This window comes from Crocuta crocuta, unplaced genomic scaffold (genome assembly GCF_008692635.1).
Source record: "Crocuta crocuta isolate KB4526 unplaced genomic scaffold, BGI_CrCroc_1.0 scaffold445, whole genome shotgun sequence".
NCBI classification, from domain to species: domain Eukaryota; kingdom Metazoa; phylum Chordata; class Mammalia; order Carnivora; family Hyaenidae; genus Crocuta; species Crocuta crocuta.
The window spans coordinates 2,744,291-2,762,077 of NW_027530847.1; the positions used below are offsets into that span (position 1 = coordinate 2,744,291).

The 17,787-nt window shown below is 48.4% G+C and overlaps 1 long non-coding RNA gene across 1 annotated transcript in view; it reads left to right on the forward strand.

Annotated features, from left to right (window-relative positions):
* The window catches only part of LOC144235738 (uncharacterized), a 33,715-nt gene that overhangs the window by 3,149 nt on the left and 12,779 nt on the right, over positions 1–17,787 (forward strand). The window contains exon 2 of the long non-coding RNA XR_013336309.1: positions 10,557–10,657. This is a non-coding gene — a long non-coding RNA (uncharacterized LOC144235738). The remainder of the gene's footprint in view (positions 1–10,556; positions 10,658–17,787) is intronic.

Here is a 17,787-nt window from a genome sequence, read left to right on the forward strand (position 1 = left end):
AATTTTGTTTATGTTTTTAAGTTTCTATATATATATTTGAGAGAGAGAGAGAGAGAGAGAGAGAGAGAGAGAGAGAACCAGCACGGTGGGGACAGAGAGAGACAGAAGATCTGAAAAAGGCTCTGTGCTGAGGACAGAGAGCCCAAAACGGGGCTCAAACTCACAAACCACAAGATCATGACCTGAGTTGAAGTCAGATGCTCAACTGACTGAGCCACCCAGGCGCCCCACCTTTGTTTGGTTCATTTAAACATAAATAAGATGAGACCAGGTAGATCACTTCCCCGAAGTGTCCTGTCCATAAAATGATGGGTTTAGACTAAAATAAAAAAAAAACAAACAAAAAACAAAAAACAAAATGTAAAGGAGCCAGTCTGTTTTGGGCAGCCTGGCTCTGGCCCTGCCCTGGAGAGGAGGGTGTGTTAGACCCGGGCACAGCTACCAGGCAAAGGCTGAGAGAACAGCTGCTGGCCAAGGCTTGTGGGACAGTGACTGGCCCAAGGTCACACAGCTAGTGGGTCTCAGCTGGCTTTGCCTCTCAAACCTGTCTGATCTACAAATCCTTTGCTGTGCCTGCTTCCCCCTCCAACGTCTTCATCCATTCTACCAACAAACAGCTGTCAGAGTCCAAGGTGACCAAGCTCCCTGCTTCCTGTTAGGGACGCCACCGCGAGCAGAAGCAGATGCATCCTTGCGAACTTGAAGAATCTCACCCAGAAACATATAATTGCAAACGGAGCCAAATGGCCTGGGCAAGAGGCGGAGAGGAGCACAGGGTGAGGAGGGGACCCTGCAGCCGGCCCCCTGCTCAGCCTCTGTCTTTATCTTAAAATCACAAGGTGACCCTGAAGGGTTTGAAGTCAGGGTGGGTGCCGGAGGGAAAGAGTGAGCAGAAAGATATCTGTGTGCTTTTGAAGTTGCTCTCTGCGTTTCCCTGGCCCTCACGTGTCCCCTGGAGCCCCACCTGGGTCCTCAGGCCCAGGGGACCTGTTGTGGCCGGGGCTTCCCCGCGGTGGGGGCATGTGGCCGTTGAGCCCATCTCCGGCAGCGGGGCCTGAAGTCCTGGCCACTTCCGCCCTTTGCTCTCTCTGTGGTTGGCTGGTGGGGCTGAGACATCTCCAGCCAGCGCTGAAGGGAGCAGGAGGGGCAGCCCGATTGTCCCACGAAGGGCTGAGGGCCTCCCACCTCCCAGTTTGTCTGTGGTTCTAGGGCCAGCTTCAACCTCTTCCTGCCATGGGTCTAGTCAGGAAGGCATTCTCCAGGGCTTCTCCCCACCCCCTTCCCATTTCCCTTCCCCACCTTCCCCCCAGGCAAGGAGGGGAGGCATCCTGGGGCTTCTACCCACACTCTCCATCAGCTCCCTTGTCGCTTCTGGTTTCCACTCTTCCCTTCCTCAGCTCCTTCATGGTCCCCAGGCCCAACTACCCAACATGGGGCTTTAACTCACAACCCTGAGATCAAGAGTCACATGCTTTTCTGACCGAGCCAGCCAGGTGCCCCAAAAGCCATTTAATTTGAAGAACTATTCTTTACTCTGAGATGATGATCTTCCTGTTCTTTTGTGTTTTAGTGTCCTGTCTAGGAGAGACTTTGTTGTTTATTTGCTTTTTTTTTTTTTTTTTTGCTCTGAATTTTGTTTTTTTTAAAGTAAGCGCCATGCCCAGTATGGGGCTTGAACTCATGACTGACCCTGAGATCAAGAGTCAGACGCTCCATAAACTGAGCCAGCCTGGTGCCCCCTGTTTGTTTTTCTATTGTGGTAAAAAGCATACAACATGAGACCTGCCCCCCTTGACAAATTTGTTTTTAATTTTTTAAAATAATTATTTATTATTAGAGAGAGAGTGAGAGAGCATGAACAGGGGAGGGGCAGAGAGAGAGGGAGACACAGAATCTGAAGCAGGCTCCAGGCTCTGAGCTGTCAGCACAGAGCCCACCATGGGGCTTGAACCCACGAACCGTGAGATTAACCTGGGCTGAAACCAAGAGTTGGATGCCTGACCGACTAAGCCACCCAGGCACCACTCTCTTAACCAGTTTTTAAGTGTGTAGTACAGTATTGCTAACTAAATGCACGATGTTGGATAGCAGATCCCTAGTACGTATTCATCTCATGTGACTGAAACTCTGTACCCGTTGGCCAGCAGCCCCCGTTTCTCCTCTCCCCCATCCCTGGGAACCACACTCCACTTTCTGTTTCTGTGAGTTTGAGTTTGACCACGTCAGATCCCTCCTACATGTGTGATCATGCAGGATTTGTCCTGTGACTGGCTTATTTCATTTAGCATAATGTCCTCAAGATGCATCCACGTTGTAGCACGTGACAGGATTTCCTTCCTTTTTATGGCTGAATTATATTCCACTGTACAGACAGACCACATTTTCATTACCTGTTCATCCATCGGGGACATGCACGTTGTTTCTACCTCTTGGCTGTTGAGAATAATGCTGCAGCGCCCGTGGGAGGGGAGATACGTTTTTTGAGATCCTGATTACAGTTCTTTTGGATAAATACCAAAGGTGGGGCTGCTGGCTCATATAGTAGTTCTATTTTTAATTTTGTCGGAACCCCCACACAGTTTTTCCTAGCAGCTGCACCATTTTACATTCCTACCAACAGTGCACATGGGTTCTCTTTCCTCCACAGCCTCCAACGTTTGTCTGTTGTCTTTTTGATAACGGCCATTGAACATACGTGGGGTGATATCTCATTGTGGTTTGATTTCCATTTTCCTAATGATTAGAGATGTACCATTTGTGTGTCTTCTTTGGAGAAATGTCCATTCAGGTCCTTTGCCCATTTTTAAATCAGGTTTTTAGTTTGTTTGCCATTGAGTTGTTAGGAGTTCCTTGTATATTTCGGATAATAATCCTTACCAGATACACGGTTTGCAAATATTTTCTCCCATTCTGTAGATTGTCTTTTTTTAAACATTTATTTATTTTTGAGAGACAGAGCGTGAGCAGGGGAGGGGTAGAGAGAGAGAGGGAGACACAGGATCTGAAGCAGGCTCCAGGCTCTGAGCTGTCAGCCCAGAGCCCGATGCAGGGCTCAAACCCACGAACCGGGAGATCATGACCTGAGCCGAAGTCGGATGCTTAACCGACTGAGCCACCCAGGCGCCCCTAGATTGTCTTTTTGTTTTGCTAATTGTTTCTTTTTAAAAAATTATTTTTCTGTTTATTTTATTTTATTTTATTTTGTTTTATTTGGAGAGACAGAGCATGTGCATGTGTGCGCAAGCATTGGAGGGGAAGAGAAAGAGGGAGAGAGAAAGTCCCAACCAGGCTCTGTGCTGTCAGCGCAGAGCCTGACACGGGGCTCAATCTCACGAACCATGAGACCATGACCTGAGCTGAGACCAAGAGTCTAACACTTAACTGACTAAACCACCCAGGCGCACCTTTTTTAAAAACTTTTTTTAAAGTAAGCTTTATGCCCTACATGGGTCTTGAACTCGGCACCGAGAGTCACATACTGTCTACCGACTGAGCCAGCCAGGTGCCCCCAGAAGCTTTTTAGTTTGATGGAGTCCCACTTGTCCAGTTTTGCCTTTGTTGTCTGTACTTTGGCATCATATCCAAGAAATCACTGCCAACACCAATGTTATGGAGCTTTTCTCTTATGTGTTCTTCTAGGAGTTTTATAGTTTCAGGTGCCACATTTAAGTCTTCAGTCCATGTTGAGGTGATCTTTGTGTGTGGTAACATAAAGGCCCAGTTTTGCTCTTTTGCGTGGGTGTCTGGTTTTCCCCACACCATTTGTTATTTGGTTTTAAGGCCCTTCCTTGGCAGAATAACAAATGTTCAGTCCTTTGCAGGTTCCCCAATGTTTCTTTAGAAATGTTATTGGTCTGTGAAATCTTGGGAACCAGACTCTCATAATTTTGTTATAACGTCCAGTTATATTTTAAAAGTTTGGATGTGTGGTCCAGTGTGCACATACCTCTTATGAGATGAATGGGTCAGTCAAGAATGTTCCGGAAAAAATCTGGGCTGTAGGAACTATGTACATGGAGGCCACATCTCCATCTGACTGGCAATTAGTTCCTTTTCCCCAGAATGTGAGCAGTTTGGAGTTGTGACTTCACAGAGTAGGGGCTCAGTTAACATTGTTCACATCCATTCAACCAGAGGTGCTGAGATCAGAGAGGTGAAGCCCTTTGCCCACGTCACAGAGCGGGTCAGGCAGAGGTGGCTCAGCCTGGGCTCTCCTAATTCTCAGGCCAGCACTGTTGACTGCGCTGGAATCGGCATATAGCTCTGTCCGCATTGAATAAGATTTTCTTCCCCTGTGGCCCAGGGTGGTTGAGAAAGAGGTTTCTCTTCTCAACGGGAAAGCCTTGATTTTGTAGACGTGAGGCTTGCACCATCTTAGTGTCCCCTCAAGCTGCCAGCATTGGTGTCTGGCACAAGGGGAGAACATGGTAAATGTCTGAATGAAGGCACAGCCAGCAATTTCCATTGTGAGGCAGCCATAAGAGCCAGAAACTAGAAAATTTAGATTCTGCTTCCTGCTCCGCCTTAGGTTTGCTGTGTGACATTAAACAGGTCCCTTCCTGTCCCTGTACCTTAGTTGTCTGGTCTGTTAACAATAACAAGAATAGTAGCAAGATGATAACATGTAATGAATGCCCCCTATGTGTCAGGCACTACCCTAAGCCCTTATATAGTATATAGGGTATAAACCCATTAACTTCTCCTCGTCACCCCCAGAGATCGAGATCATTCACACATCCAGTATATGATGAGGAAACAGAAGCCCAGAGGGGTCAAGTATCTTTCTGGGGTCACACAGCTAATTAGAGGGCAGCGGGGATTCAAACCCATGCAGGTCAGCCCCAGAGACCAGTTGATTATTATATGATACGAGCATCTAGAAGATGTATCTTTTCTTGGGTGATTCTATGGGATACAGAAAGTGGCAGCTGTTTCAATTCTGGGCCCTTGGCAACATGTTTCTGGTTGAGTTTCTTTAGGCTTTATTAAATAGCCACCATGCAGATCTCTTCCTGGAAGGGAGGCAACTGTTGAGACAGGGTTACTTGGGAAGAATTTTGGCAGAGAGGGAGGGAAAACGCGGATGGCAAGGCCTATCTCCCTGTCTCACTGCCTCTCCAGGGCCTCTCCTGTGTTCCCTGGACCTCACCGTGGCTGCCTTCACCAAGGCAGAGGCCACCTTTGGCCCTGACCAGGGCCTCTCTCTGGGCAGCCAGTCTCATCTGCTCTGAAGCATTGCAAGTGGCCAGAGTCAGCCTCTGAAAGACAACAATGGATCACATCACACCCCTGCTTAAAGCCCTCCTGTGGCTTCTCAGAGCTCTTGGAATAAAACCCAGCATGACCCGCCCGCCTCTCTGACTTCACCTCACACCTCCCCTTTGCTCAGCTCCCTGCAGCCCTGCTGTGCTGTGCCAGCCAGTGGCCACTGGCCATACGGGGCTGCTAAGCACTTGCAATGTGGCCAGTCCGAGCTGAGATGTGCTTGTCCATATAGAATACACGCTGGCTCTCAAAGCTCTAGTCCAAAAGAGGGCGTAAAATACCTCATTAATAATTTTATATTGACTATGTTTATTTTTTTAATTAAAAATTTTTTAAATTTATTTTTGAGAGATTGAAAGAGGGAGATGGAGAGTCCCAAGCAGGCCCCACGCTGTCAGTGCAGAGTGCGACACGGGGCTCAAACTCACGAATGAACTGTGAGACCATGACCTGAGCTGGAACCAAGAATCAGACTCTTAGCCAACTGAGTCCCCCAGGCACCCAGATATTTATTATATGTTGAGATAGTATTTTTAATATATTGGATTAAACAAAATACGTTATTGAAATTAATTTCACTTCTTTTTACCTTTAAAAAAATTTTTTTTAAGGTTTATTCATTTTTGAGAGACAGAGCATGAGTAGGGGAGGGGCACAGAGAGAGGGAGACACAGAATCTAAAGCAGGCTCCAGATTCTGGACTGTCAGCACAGAGCCTGATGTGGGGCTCGAACTCACAAACTATGAGATCATGACCTGAGTTAAGTTGGCTGCTTAACTGTATGAGCCACCCAGGTGCCCCACCTGTTTTATTTATTTATTTATTTATTTATTTATTTATTTTAAAGGAGAATGAGCATGTGAGCAGGGGAGCGAGGGAGAGGGTCAGAGAGAATCTTAAGCAGGTTCCACACTGTCAGCACAGAGCCCGATGCGGGACTCAATCCCATGACTCTGGGATCATGACCTGAGGTGAAATCAAGAGTGGGACACTCAACCGACTGAGCCTTTCTTTTTACCGTTTTTATTGTGGCTATTAGAAAATTGTCCATTCCAAGTGTGGCTTGTGCTCTGTTCCCACCGGACAGCACTGCCGCCGCCACACGCCGGCTTTCGTCAGTTCCTGGCCTGTGCCACGCTCCTCCGGGCTTCCGCCGGGCGGGGCCTCTGTCTCCCCGCTGCTCTCAGTGGCCCCTGTGGTTGCATTCTTTCTCCTTTCTTAAAAAATAAACCTTGATTTTTAAATTTTATTTTATTTTTTAAATATCCATTTATTTATTTATTAAGTTTTGGTGTTTTTTTTTTTTACATGCATGATTATTTATTTTGGCTATATTTCTAGAACTAGAGTTAATGCTTTAAAGGTAAAATATTCTTTTTTTTTTTTACAAATAGTTTATTGTCAATATTAAGGTTTTTTTTTTTAAGTTTATTTACTTTGAGAGACAAAGAGAATGTGAGTGGGGGAGGGGCAGAGAGCGAGGGAGACACAGAATACCAAGCACTCTGACAGTGCAGAGCCCAATGTGGGCTTGAACCCGTAAAATGTGGGATCGTGACCTGAGCTGAAACCAAGAGTCGGACGCTTCACCAACTGAGCCACCCTGGCATCCCTACAATCCTTCTCCTGTTTGCTGTCTTGCTTCCCAGGGCAGAGTCGGGGTCCCCCACCGCAGGTGCTCTGCTCGTGGTCCGCCCCCTGACTCTGGCCCAGCCAGGAAGAGCCTGCGCTCAGTCAGATGCCTGTGGGAAGGAAGGATGGGAACTGACCCGGGGTCTTCAGCCGAAGGGCTCCACATGCTGCTGGCCAGGGTTTAGCTGAAGCAGGGGACCAGGGGGCCATAATCCTCAGCGGCTCTGAGCAGAACACGCATGGACTTAAAGAGACAGGCTTCGTGTGGGGTTTTGGGCACCTGCTATGTTGGGATGAGGCTGGGAAGCCTCCCCAGTCTTCATCACAAGAACCTTTTTGGCAGCCTGGGCCAGTGGCCATGTGTGCCAGGCCCTATGGGAAGTGCCCAGTGCGGCTGAGGTGGATTTGGGCTTTGCTGGGACACCCCAGGGTCCCTCTCAGCCTTTGGAGATTACACACGATGACCTTTGGAGGTCACCCAGCTCCCCTTTAAGTGAGAATTGGCTCCCTGCCTAGTACCAGGAGGACCAGAGGGAGGGCTGCATGTCTAGCGGCAGCAGGGTACAGCGTGGGGACACATAGGTGTTCAGGCCATCCAAATGTCCTTGTGACCAGCTCCCCCTTCCTGCTGTCAGCCACCCTCACAGGGTGCCGGCCACAGTGGGCATGGAAATAGCGCATGGCCTTAGCCCCAGAGCAAGGGCCCCCTTACGGGAGGACCGCCGAGTCATGCCGTTTTCATCCTGAGGACCCTGACTTGGGCAGCGTCTGGAGGAGGGAGAGATACCACCATTTCTGTGAAAAGGGCCTGTGGGTTTTAATTGACCGCAAGCTCAGAGTGAGCCAACGGGTGACCTGATTGCTAAAATAGCCCAGGAGGAGGGCGGAAGCTTCCAGAACAGGGAGGGGGTGGCTAAGATCTCAGCTGGAAGGAAGTGAGGGCACCATTCTTGGAACCTGCCCAAATCTACAGCTCCAGAGAGCAGGGAGGACCTTCTCTGGAAACTCTGCCTTAGTCCAGCCCCTGTGGGTGGGTGAGATTGGGTGGGACAGGAGGGGGCAGCACCAGAGGAAAGCAGAGTAGCTTGTGGAGCACAGTAACCCGGGAGGGTGAGTGCAGGCCAGCAACCCTGGGCCCTTACCCCTCAGGTTAGTTAGAAGGGCCCAGGGAGGCCAGGTGGGTCAGGCGCCCCAGTCCTGTGTGGGCAAGCCGAGAGGCTGCCTGAGCCCACAGCGAGAGGGTGACAAAGGCCAGCTGTCCTCCAGCCTTCCTGCTGCACTCAGCAGCCCTGGAAGAAATGCAAGGAACAAAGAAGACGACTTCTCTCACACAGCAGATAATGAATGCTCTGATTCGCAGCCCCCGAGAGCATCAAATCCCAGTGTCCCTGGCCAGGAAATTTACAGCCTGCATTGACCCTTCCGGAGGGCCCAGGCAGGGCAGTGTCCCCTTGCTGGTTCCTCCGTGGCCAGAGACGGCTGGTGAATCCCACGACCTCTGTGCCGGCTGCCCACGGCCTCCAGTGGCCTGGCCGGGGTCCCTCAGCTCTGGCCAGTGCTGGGCAGGTCAGTAAGGACGGAGCCCAGAGGCCACCCAGCTGCGTGTGGAGGGTGGGTGGAGTGGAGGGGATGAGCCTGGGCAAGGGCAACCCCTTCTCTGCCTTTCTGCTTTATGCCTAATTATAAAAGCAATTCATACTCATTGTAAAATTGGGGAACTACATTAAGGTGCAAAGGAGAAAATGAAAGTCATCTGTCATCTTGCTGCCCAGAGATAACTGTCACTGCTACTTTGTTATATTTCTCTCCAGTCCTGTTTTTCTATATGGATCATACATATGCATATAAGTACATTTTTTAATTATGAAAATACTCTATAGCTGGCTTTACCCCCTGCCTTACGTTATATGGTGAAATTTTTTCTCACAGTTAAAATGTTCTTTAAAGTTATTTAATGGCTATATGATATTGTCTTAATAATTTAGCTTTTTTCCTATTTTTTTTCATCCTTCTATTTTGACTCTCTCTCTCTTTTTAGCAAGGGGATTTGGCAGTTTTTATTTTTATTTTATTTTATTTTTTTAAATCTTTTTTTTAATGCTTTTTATTTATTATTGAGACAGAGAGAAACAGCATGAGTGGAGGAGGGGCAGAGAGAGAGGGAGACAGAGAATCTGAAACAGGCTCCAGGCTCTGAGCTGTCAGCACAGAGCCCAATGCGGGGCTCGAACCCACAAACTGTGAGATCATGACCTGAGCCGAAGTCAGACACTCAACCGACTGAGCCACCCAGGCACCCCAAGTATTTTATTCTTTTGAAGCTATTATAAATGGAATTGTTTTCTTAATTTCATTTCAGATTGTTCAGATTATTCATTGCTAGTATATAGAAATACAGTTGATTTTTGTACATTCATCTTGTGTACATGTGCAGTACTTTTTTTTTTTAATTTCAAGGAGAGAGAGAGAGAGCGTGAGCAGGGGAGGGTCACAGAGAGAGGGAGTCACAGGCTGAAACAGGCTCCAGGCTCTGAGCTAGCAGTCAGCACAGAGCCCGATGCGGGGCTCAAACCCACAAACTGTGAGATCATGACCTAAGCAAAAGTCGGACGCTTAACCGACTAAGCCACCTAGGCGCCCCTGTGCAATACTTTTTTGAGAGAAAGAGAGAGCGCAGGTGAGTGAGGGGCAAAGAGAGAAGTGGAGCTCACCAAGGGCTCATGTTTTACCTGAAGCAGGGCTTGTGCTCACCTGATGCGGGGCTCAAGATCACGAACCATGGATCATGATCTGAGCCGAAGTCAGATGCTTAACGGACTAAGCCACCCAGGCTCCCTGATTTGGCAGTTTTTAAAATTCTGCTTAAAGGACACCTGGGTGGCTCAGTCCATTAAGAGTCTGACTTCAGCTCAGATCATGATCTCACGGTTCGTAAGTTTGAGCCCTGCATCAGACTCTCTGCTGTCAGCTCAGAGCCTGCTTCAGATCCTCTGTCCCCCTCTCGCTGACCCTCCCCCATTCATGTTCTCTTTCTCAAAGATAAATAAACGTTAAGAATTTTTTTTTCACAAAAAATAAATTCTACCTAAAAATATAGATCCAGCTTTTTGGCTGCTGAGACAGGGTTGCTCTCTGCCACTGAGAGGGGCCTTGCACGTTTAACAGCTCAGGTGACAGCAAAGGTCGAGCATTTAGAAACACAGACACAAACACAAAAAATAAAACCACCACCATGGGGAGGCCTAGGAAAGGAGTTTCCCAGGGCACCTGGGTGGCTCTGTCTGTAAAGCCCCTGACTTCAGTTCAGCTCATGATCTCACGGCTCGTGTGTCAGGCCCTGTGCTGACAGCTCAGAGCCTGGAGCCTGCTTCACATTCTGTGTCTCCCTGTCTCTCTCTCAAAAATAAATATTAAAAAACATTTTTTTAAATAAAAAAGGAAAGGAGTTTCCCTCTGTGCTTGCAGCTCATGCGGTGCCCCCACTAAAGAGCCATCGGCACTGCCAGCGTGGGGGTAGATGTGCCCACCCTTGCTGGTGGCTTCCTGACGTGCAAGCTGGTGGAGAGGGCCGGCAGTCCCTGGTTCATATTTTGCCTGTGCCACGGGCTGGTGTGATCTCGGCTCAGCCCTTCCCCGGCCCTGTCTCTCCATTTCCTAGGCCGTGAAATGGACCTGATGTCAGAGTGGCCGGAACCGAATGCCATAATGCTGCCTCTCAGCCAGTTTGCTGTCAGTGGGGAGCAAAGGAACACAGGCGTGGTAAGGCCTGCGTGCCCGCGGGCGAGGGGCCTCCGCCCAGTGAGGGTCGCTGTGTCCCCGTCCCCAGGGAGTTTGGCTACCCCGTGGATGGCTGGCCCTTGTTGGCCTTCCAGTTGTGCATCCAGTCTGGGATGACCCCAGATTCCGCTGAATGAGTCTGGCCTGCCCAGGGCCTTGATTTCGTTCCTAGGGAAGGCACTGACTAGGCTTCCCTGCCCTTCCTGGATGCCTGCCCAGCAGCCCAGAAGCAGGCCCCAGTGTGGCTCACGGAGAACCAACCCCCAGAGAAATTCCCATCGTGTTCAGGGCTCGGGGGGCGTGTAGGCAGGGTGGCTGGAGGTTGGGAGCTGGGAACTGCTGGAATGTTTGCTTCAGGAGGACAAGAGCCTCGTGCTTGTTGTGTACTCGGTGCTCTTGGTTCCCAGCACTGGGCCTGGCCCATAGTAGGCCTTCAGTAAACACTAGCAGACCCAAGCAGGTGGTGGCCACTTCCTGCCTCACTTTCCCTTTCTGTTCTGCTAGGCCATGAGCTCTGCGAGAGCACAGATGAGCCGGGTTTACCGGAGTCCTCAATGCCCAGCAGACCCTGGCATGTGGGGAGGGTCCAATGCATAAACAGAGAACAAATGGATTGATGAATAAGTCATGTCCCAAGGGAGTCAGAGCTCATGACGCAGGTGCTCCCTTCTCCACACCTCCCCTCCCTGGTGGGTCCTGGCTCTCCCTCCGAAGGGTCCTGGGTGACCCATCCCTCTGTCTCCGCTCCGTTGAAATTGGCTATCAGGAACTCTGAGACTTCCTGGCTGTGCAACTTTGGACAAGTCACTCCCCCTATCTGAGCCCCCATTACCTCTTCTGCAAAATGAGGCAGATATGATGTATTGAAAGGGCTTTATGAGGCATGGTGCCGGTTTCATATAGCTGGTGCCTGGCAGGTGGTAGGTGCCCAAAGAAGCAGCCCCTCTTGTTGCCAGTGGCCTGGCCCTCTGTCCATGATGAGCTCGCCAACATGAGCTGGCTGAACTTTTGGAGGGGTTTGGGATAATCTTGAGCTGGGGCTACTGAGGAGGCAGTGGAGGGTTACAGATCCCCTGAGACCCCCTCCCCAGCTGTCCTTGGCAATTTGTCCTGCCATTCAGTGTCCTGCTAGGAAAGTACACACTACAGTGGGAGCTGGGGAGCTCTTTGGGAGGCAGGCTGGCTTCACTGGAGAGCCCCTGTGATGGGAAAGGGGGCTGGCTGCACTGTCAGGAGAGCCACACCCGGCTGCTCTGGACCATGCAGGGGAGGCACCCCATGCCCCCCCATGCCTTCACAGCCTGTCACTCATGTCTCCGGGCCTCCCATCTCCAGGCTTTAAATAGGTTGAAGATTTATAGTTTTGAGAGAGGAGCAAAGGAAAGAATGCACCTTCGCCTCTGCCCCACACGCTCCCTAGGTTGTAGTTCAGTAACTACTAAGTGTATGTACCAGGAGCCAGCCCACGGAGGTGGGCAGTGTACCCGGGGCCTCTTGCAGCAACTAGAGGCTGCCTGGTGGAGCTTCTGAGAGTCTCTGCCTTTGCGCCAGCCCCCCCCCCCATAGTCGCCGTGGGACATGGACAGGTGGCTTCTCTCTCTCAAACTCCGTGTCCTCATGTGCAGTACCAGGGCAGCCGCCTTCCTGGACTCCTGGGAGAAGCCTCTGAGGCTGGGCATGCAAAGGGTCTGGCTAAGCTCAGCCTCGTGGTAGTGACTTCCCCAGGCACCCGGGCTTCCCAGCCCCTGGGCTCAGTCATGGGGCTCCCCAGACCTCAGTTTGCCCCATCTGTACTATGAAGATGATCTCACCCGTGGCTTCAGGTCATTGGGAAGGCTCCATAAAACCAGCTATGTAATCCACCTACCACAAATGGCTTATATATATATAAAGTGCTCATTTAGCTCATTATTATGGGATTTTGTGCTGCTAGTAGCAGAGCCAGCCAGGATGAGACCCTGCCACCACCCCCCGCACCCTCTGCCCAGGGCTTCTCCCTCTGGCCCACAATAGGAAGCTTGTACAGATAGGAGCAGAGTGGCCTCCATCAGGTTTGCAGGGTCAGAACTGCACTCCCCGTGTCTGGAGCACGGGGGCCGGGGGGAGAGGGGGGACAGCCAAAAGGCAGCTGCCACCAGCTACCCGACTGGCTGAGTCCCCAGGAAGCCTCGGGGGATGCTGGCCTTGGGGTCTCAGCTAAGCCCTGGGGGGCTGAGCAGACAAGGAGCCCTGGTCTCCTGAAGCCCCCCATGCAGTCTCCCAGCGCCCCAGTGTCTACTTTTCTGGCTATACAATGTCAGAGCGCCATAGATGCCCCAGACACAGCAAATACCTTTGTTATTGTTGTTGTTGTTGTTGTTTCTGACTGTAAAAGTAATTCGTGTTCATTGCAGGAGGGAAAAAAGCAAAAATTCAGAAAAGTATAAATTAAGAGCATCCCAAATCCCAAACTTCCGGCTGTTTTTTTGTGCATATGCACATATAGATATAGATTGTTTTTACAAGAATCGAATCTTATGACATTTGCTTTAAAAATTGAAATGGGTATACTTGATTTTTAACTTTTTTGTTACAAAATATGACACACAGAGCCCATACAAAATAAATGTTCAATTTGACATATTATTATAAGGCAAACACTTTTGGAGCCACTGCGCAGGTGAAGAACTCCACCAGCCACCCACCCTAGAAGCCTTCAGCGTGGCGGCCCCTTGCCCTGCCCCCCGCCACAAAGAGTTACCATTAGCCTTTTTTTTTTTTTCTTTTTTCCTTCTTCCTTCCTTCCTCCCTCCCTCCCTCTCTCCTTCCTTCCTTCCTTCCTTCCATTCTTTTGTTCTTTCGTTTTTCTTTCATAATCTCTCCTCCCAGCATGGACCTTGAACTCATGACCCCGAGATCAGGAGTCACATGCTCTACTGACCTTGAGCCAGCCAGGAGCCTCCCTTTTTTTTTTTTTCTTTTTTTAAAGTAAGCTCTATGCCCAACATGGGCCTTGAACTCATGACCCAGAGATCAAGAATCATGGTCCACTGACTGAGCCAGCCAGGCACCCCACTGTTATCCTGACTTTTAAGGTCATCACTTTCTTGTTAGTTATCACTCAGTGTGCATCCCTAGATACTGTAATTTTGTCTTAAAAAAATCTTTTAACTTCCTTTTAATCTATAGATGTATTTTGTAACTTTTTTTTTTAACATGACAGTATTCGACCTTGTCCATTTTAGTAAAGTGACTCTCATTTTTTATTATTATTTTTTTAATGATTCCATTGTTCATCCCGGGGTTGAACATAATGACCGGTCCCCCCGTCATGCTTTTGCTGTCACAAACAATACTGTGATGGAAATCTTTATACATATCTTTTTATGCACTTGAGTAATTCTTAGAAGAAATTTCTGGAAGTAGAGTCATGGGTCCAAAGAAAAGGTTTTTTTGTTTGTTTTTTTTTAACAGCTTTATTGAGGTGTGATTCACTTACCATACAATTCACCCATTTGAGACACACAGTTCAATAGTTTTTCAATAGTGTATTCAGAGTTGTGCAATCATCACCACCATCAATTTCAGAACATTTTCATCATCCCAGAAAGAACCCCATACCCATTTCTCCCCAGGCCCCTCCCCCTAGCTCTAGGCAGTCACTGCTATAAAAAGTCTGCAAGGTTTACCTGATATGCACATCTCTTATACGTGAAACCATAGTGTGTGATCTTCTATGACTGACCTCTTTCACTTAGAATATGTTTTCAGGGTTTACCCATGTCATAGCACGTATCCATACTTCTTTCCTTTTTATTGCTGAATAATATTTCTGTGTGTGGATAGACCACATTTTATTTATCCATTCATCAGTTAATGTGCTACTTGGATTGTTTCTACTTTCTTGGCTATTATGAATAATGCATCTGCAAACATTCATGTAAGTTTTTGGGTAAACATATATTTTCACTTCTCTCGGAGCTATACCTCCCAGGTACAGAAGTGCTAGGTCACGTGGTTAATTCTATTTAATCTTTTGAGGAACTCCCAGAAGGTTTTTCAAGGTACCTGCACTGTTCGCTTTCCTACCAGTAGTGTGTGAGGGTTCTGATTTCTCCACATTCCTGCCAACACTTTTTGTTAACTGTCTTTTTTGATTATAGCAAACTTACTGTGTGTGAAGTAGCATCTCGTGGTTTTGATTTGCATTTCCCAGATGGCTAGTGATTTTCAGTATCTTTTCATGAGCTTATGGACCATTTTGTATATATTCTTTGGATCAATGTTTCTTCAGATCATTTGCCCACTTTTAAATTGGGTTACTTGTCTTTTATTAGTGAGTTGTAAGAGTCCTTTACGTATTCTGGTTACAATTCCTTATCAGATATATGGTTTGCAAATATTTTCTCACGTTCTATGTCTTTTCACTTTTTTTCTTAAGATTTTATTTTAAGTAATCTCTACACCCAACGTCGGCTCGAGCTCACAACCCCAAGACCAATACTTGCAGGTTCTACCAACTGAGCCAGCCGGGCGCCCTGTCTTTCACTTTCTTGACGATGTCCTTTGCAGCGCAGAAGTTTGTTATTTTGATGATGTCCAATTTACCTTGTTTTTCTTTTCTTTTGGTGCTTTGCTTTTGTGTCATATTACCGAATAATCCTAGGTCATTAAGAGTCAGGCCTGTGCTTTCTTCTAAGAGTTTTATAGTTTTAACTCTTATGTTTGGGTCTAAGATCTATTTTGAGTTAATTTTTGTGTCCAGTGCAAGGAAGGTGCCCAGCCTCCTTTTTTTTTTTTTTTTTTTTTTCAGTGTGGATGTCTAGTTGCCCCAGCACCATTTGTTGAAAAGACTATCCTTTCCCCACTGAACTATCTGGGCACTCTTTTTTTTTTTCTTTTTTTAAGTTTACTTCTTTATTTTGAGGGGGTGTGGGGCAGAGAAAGAGAAGGAGAGAAAGAATCTCAAGAGGGCTCCACGCTCAGCATGGAGCCTGATGCAGGGCTCAATCCCACAATCCCACGATCATGACCTGAGCCAAAATCAAGAGTCAGAGTCAGACACTTAACTGACTGAGCCACCCAGGCTCAGTCTGGGTACTCTTGTTGAAGATCAATTGACTGTAAATGTGAGGGTTTATTTTTGGGCTCCCGTTCCATTCTGTTAACCTATATGTTTATTCTTATGTCAGTACCACACTGTTTTAACTACTGTAACTTTGTAGAAAGCTTCCTATGGGTCCTCCAACAATGTTCTTCTTTTTTCAATATTGTTTTGGCTATTTGATGTCACTTGAATTTCCCTAAGAAATTTAAGATCAGCTTGTTAATTTCTGAAAAGAAGCAAGTTTGAATTTTGTTGGGGGTGGTGTTGAATCTGAAGATCAATTTTGGGAGTCTTCCCATCTTAACAATATTGGGTCTTCAGATCCATGAACATGGGATGCTTTTCCATATATTTAGGTCTACTTTAATTTCTGTCAACAGTATTTTGTAATTTTTAGAGTATGAGTTTTACACTTCTTTTTTTAAAATATTTGTAAGCACTTTATTCTCTTTGATGCTAGTATAAATAGAATTAATTTCTTAATTATATTTCGAAGTGTTCATTGCAAGTCAAGTACACAGAGACTCGGTTGGCTTTTTTTGTATATTCATCTTGAACCCTGCAACCTTGCTAAACTCATTTTTTAGTTCTAAATGTTTGTGTGTAGATTCCTTAGGATTTTCTTGTCCCCCTGGAAGGGACAAGATCATGTCATCTGAAATAGAGATAGTTTTACTTCTCCCTTTGCAATCTGGATGCCATATTTCCCTCTTGTCTGAGTACCCTGGCTGTAAATTCCCATACAATGTTGACTAAAAGTGGCAAGAGTGGACATCATTGTCTTATATCTGGTCTCAGGGGCAAGAGGCATCCAGTCTTTCACCATTAGGAATGATAACCAATACACGCTGTAGGAAGGCTCATTTTAGGCTTCCCTGAAAGGTTGTCTGGTTATAGCCTCACTCACTACTAGCAGCATATGAGAGGGACCCCAGTTCCCATGCTCCTTGCCATGAGCTCCAGGTTTTAGAGGCGAGGAACCCAAGGCCAGAGAGGGGACGCACTGCATTCCCCATCACACAGCTGCTCAAGTACCTGCTGTTCCAGTTGTCCATGGTCACTGGGGAGTGAGCCTCTGGGACACTCAGTCTTCCCTCCCCTGATGGGGATGCCTTGAGACCCACCAACAACAGTCACTGGTGCAGAAGGAGGCCTGGGTTCTGTTCTGGGCCTGGCCACGGACTTTCTGCATGACCTTGGGCAAGTTACTCCCCCACCGCACCCCTCCCGCCACCCTTGCAGCCCCAGGCCTTGGTTTTCCTATCTGTGCGGTGGGAGAAGTGGTTCACTCTGAAGTCTCCCCGTCTGACCGTCCACCCTTAAACCTGGGCTGCTTCTGCCGCTGCCCCCAAGTGGCCACCAGAGGGCACCCCAGACCAGCATTTGGCCCAGCCAGGGCACAGGGGGCCCTGGGGAGGCTGAGAAGCAGGGTGTGTTTTTAAGGAGCTGCTAGCTTTGCTTGCTCAGGCTTCCTTGTGGCTACACCTGCCCGGGCCCTCTGCCCCATTCCTCTGGCTGAGTACTGATCTCTGAGGAGGGAGGAGGGAGACATAACCCCCAAGGCCAGTGACCTTGCACTCATCCCTGCCTGCTTTGGGCTGGCTGCCTAAGGCCCAGACACACAGCCTCAGGGCCAATGACCTTGAATTTCTCAGCCGGAAAAGGTTTCTACTGTCTCTGGGCCCCTTATGGGCACTGCATCCTTTCCCTACTGCCTTGTGTGGCAGTGCAAAGCCTCCCTCCTGGTGAGTGCCTGGCCACCTGAAAGGGACGCTCACAGCCCCTCTAGGACATGCATGGATTCTTGCCAGGGTCCTGGATGGTATAGTGCCTGAAACCGCACTGCCTGGGACTCCCAGATTCCTCAAGAGACAGACCCCCGAACCCCAGAACCAGGCGCCTTAGGCATCAGGGACCACCTGACACTTCCCAGGGCAGAGTATCTGACCCCCTTTGTGGAAGATGCTCCTGGGAGCACCAGAGAGGCTCTACCAACCCTCTCCAGCCCCAACCCACCCCCCCCCCC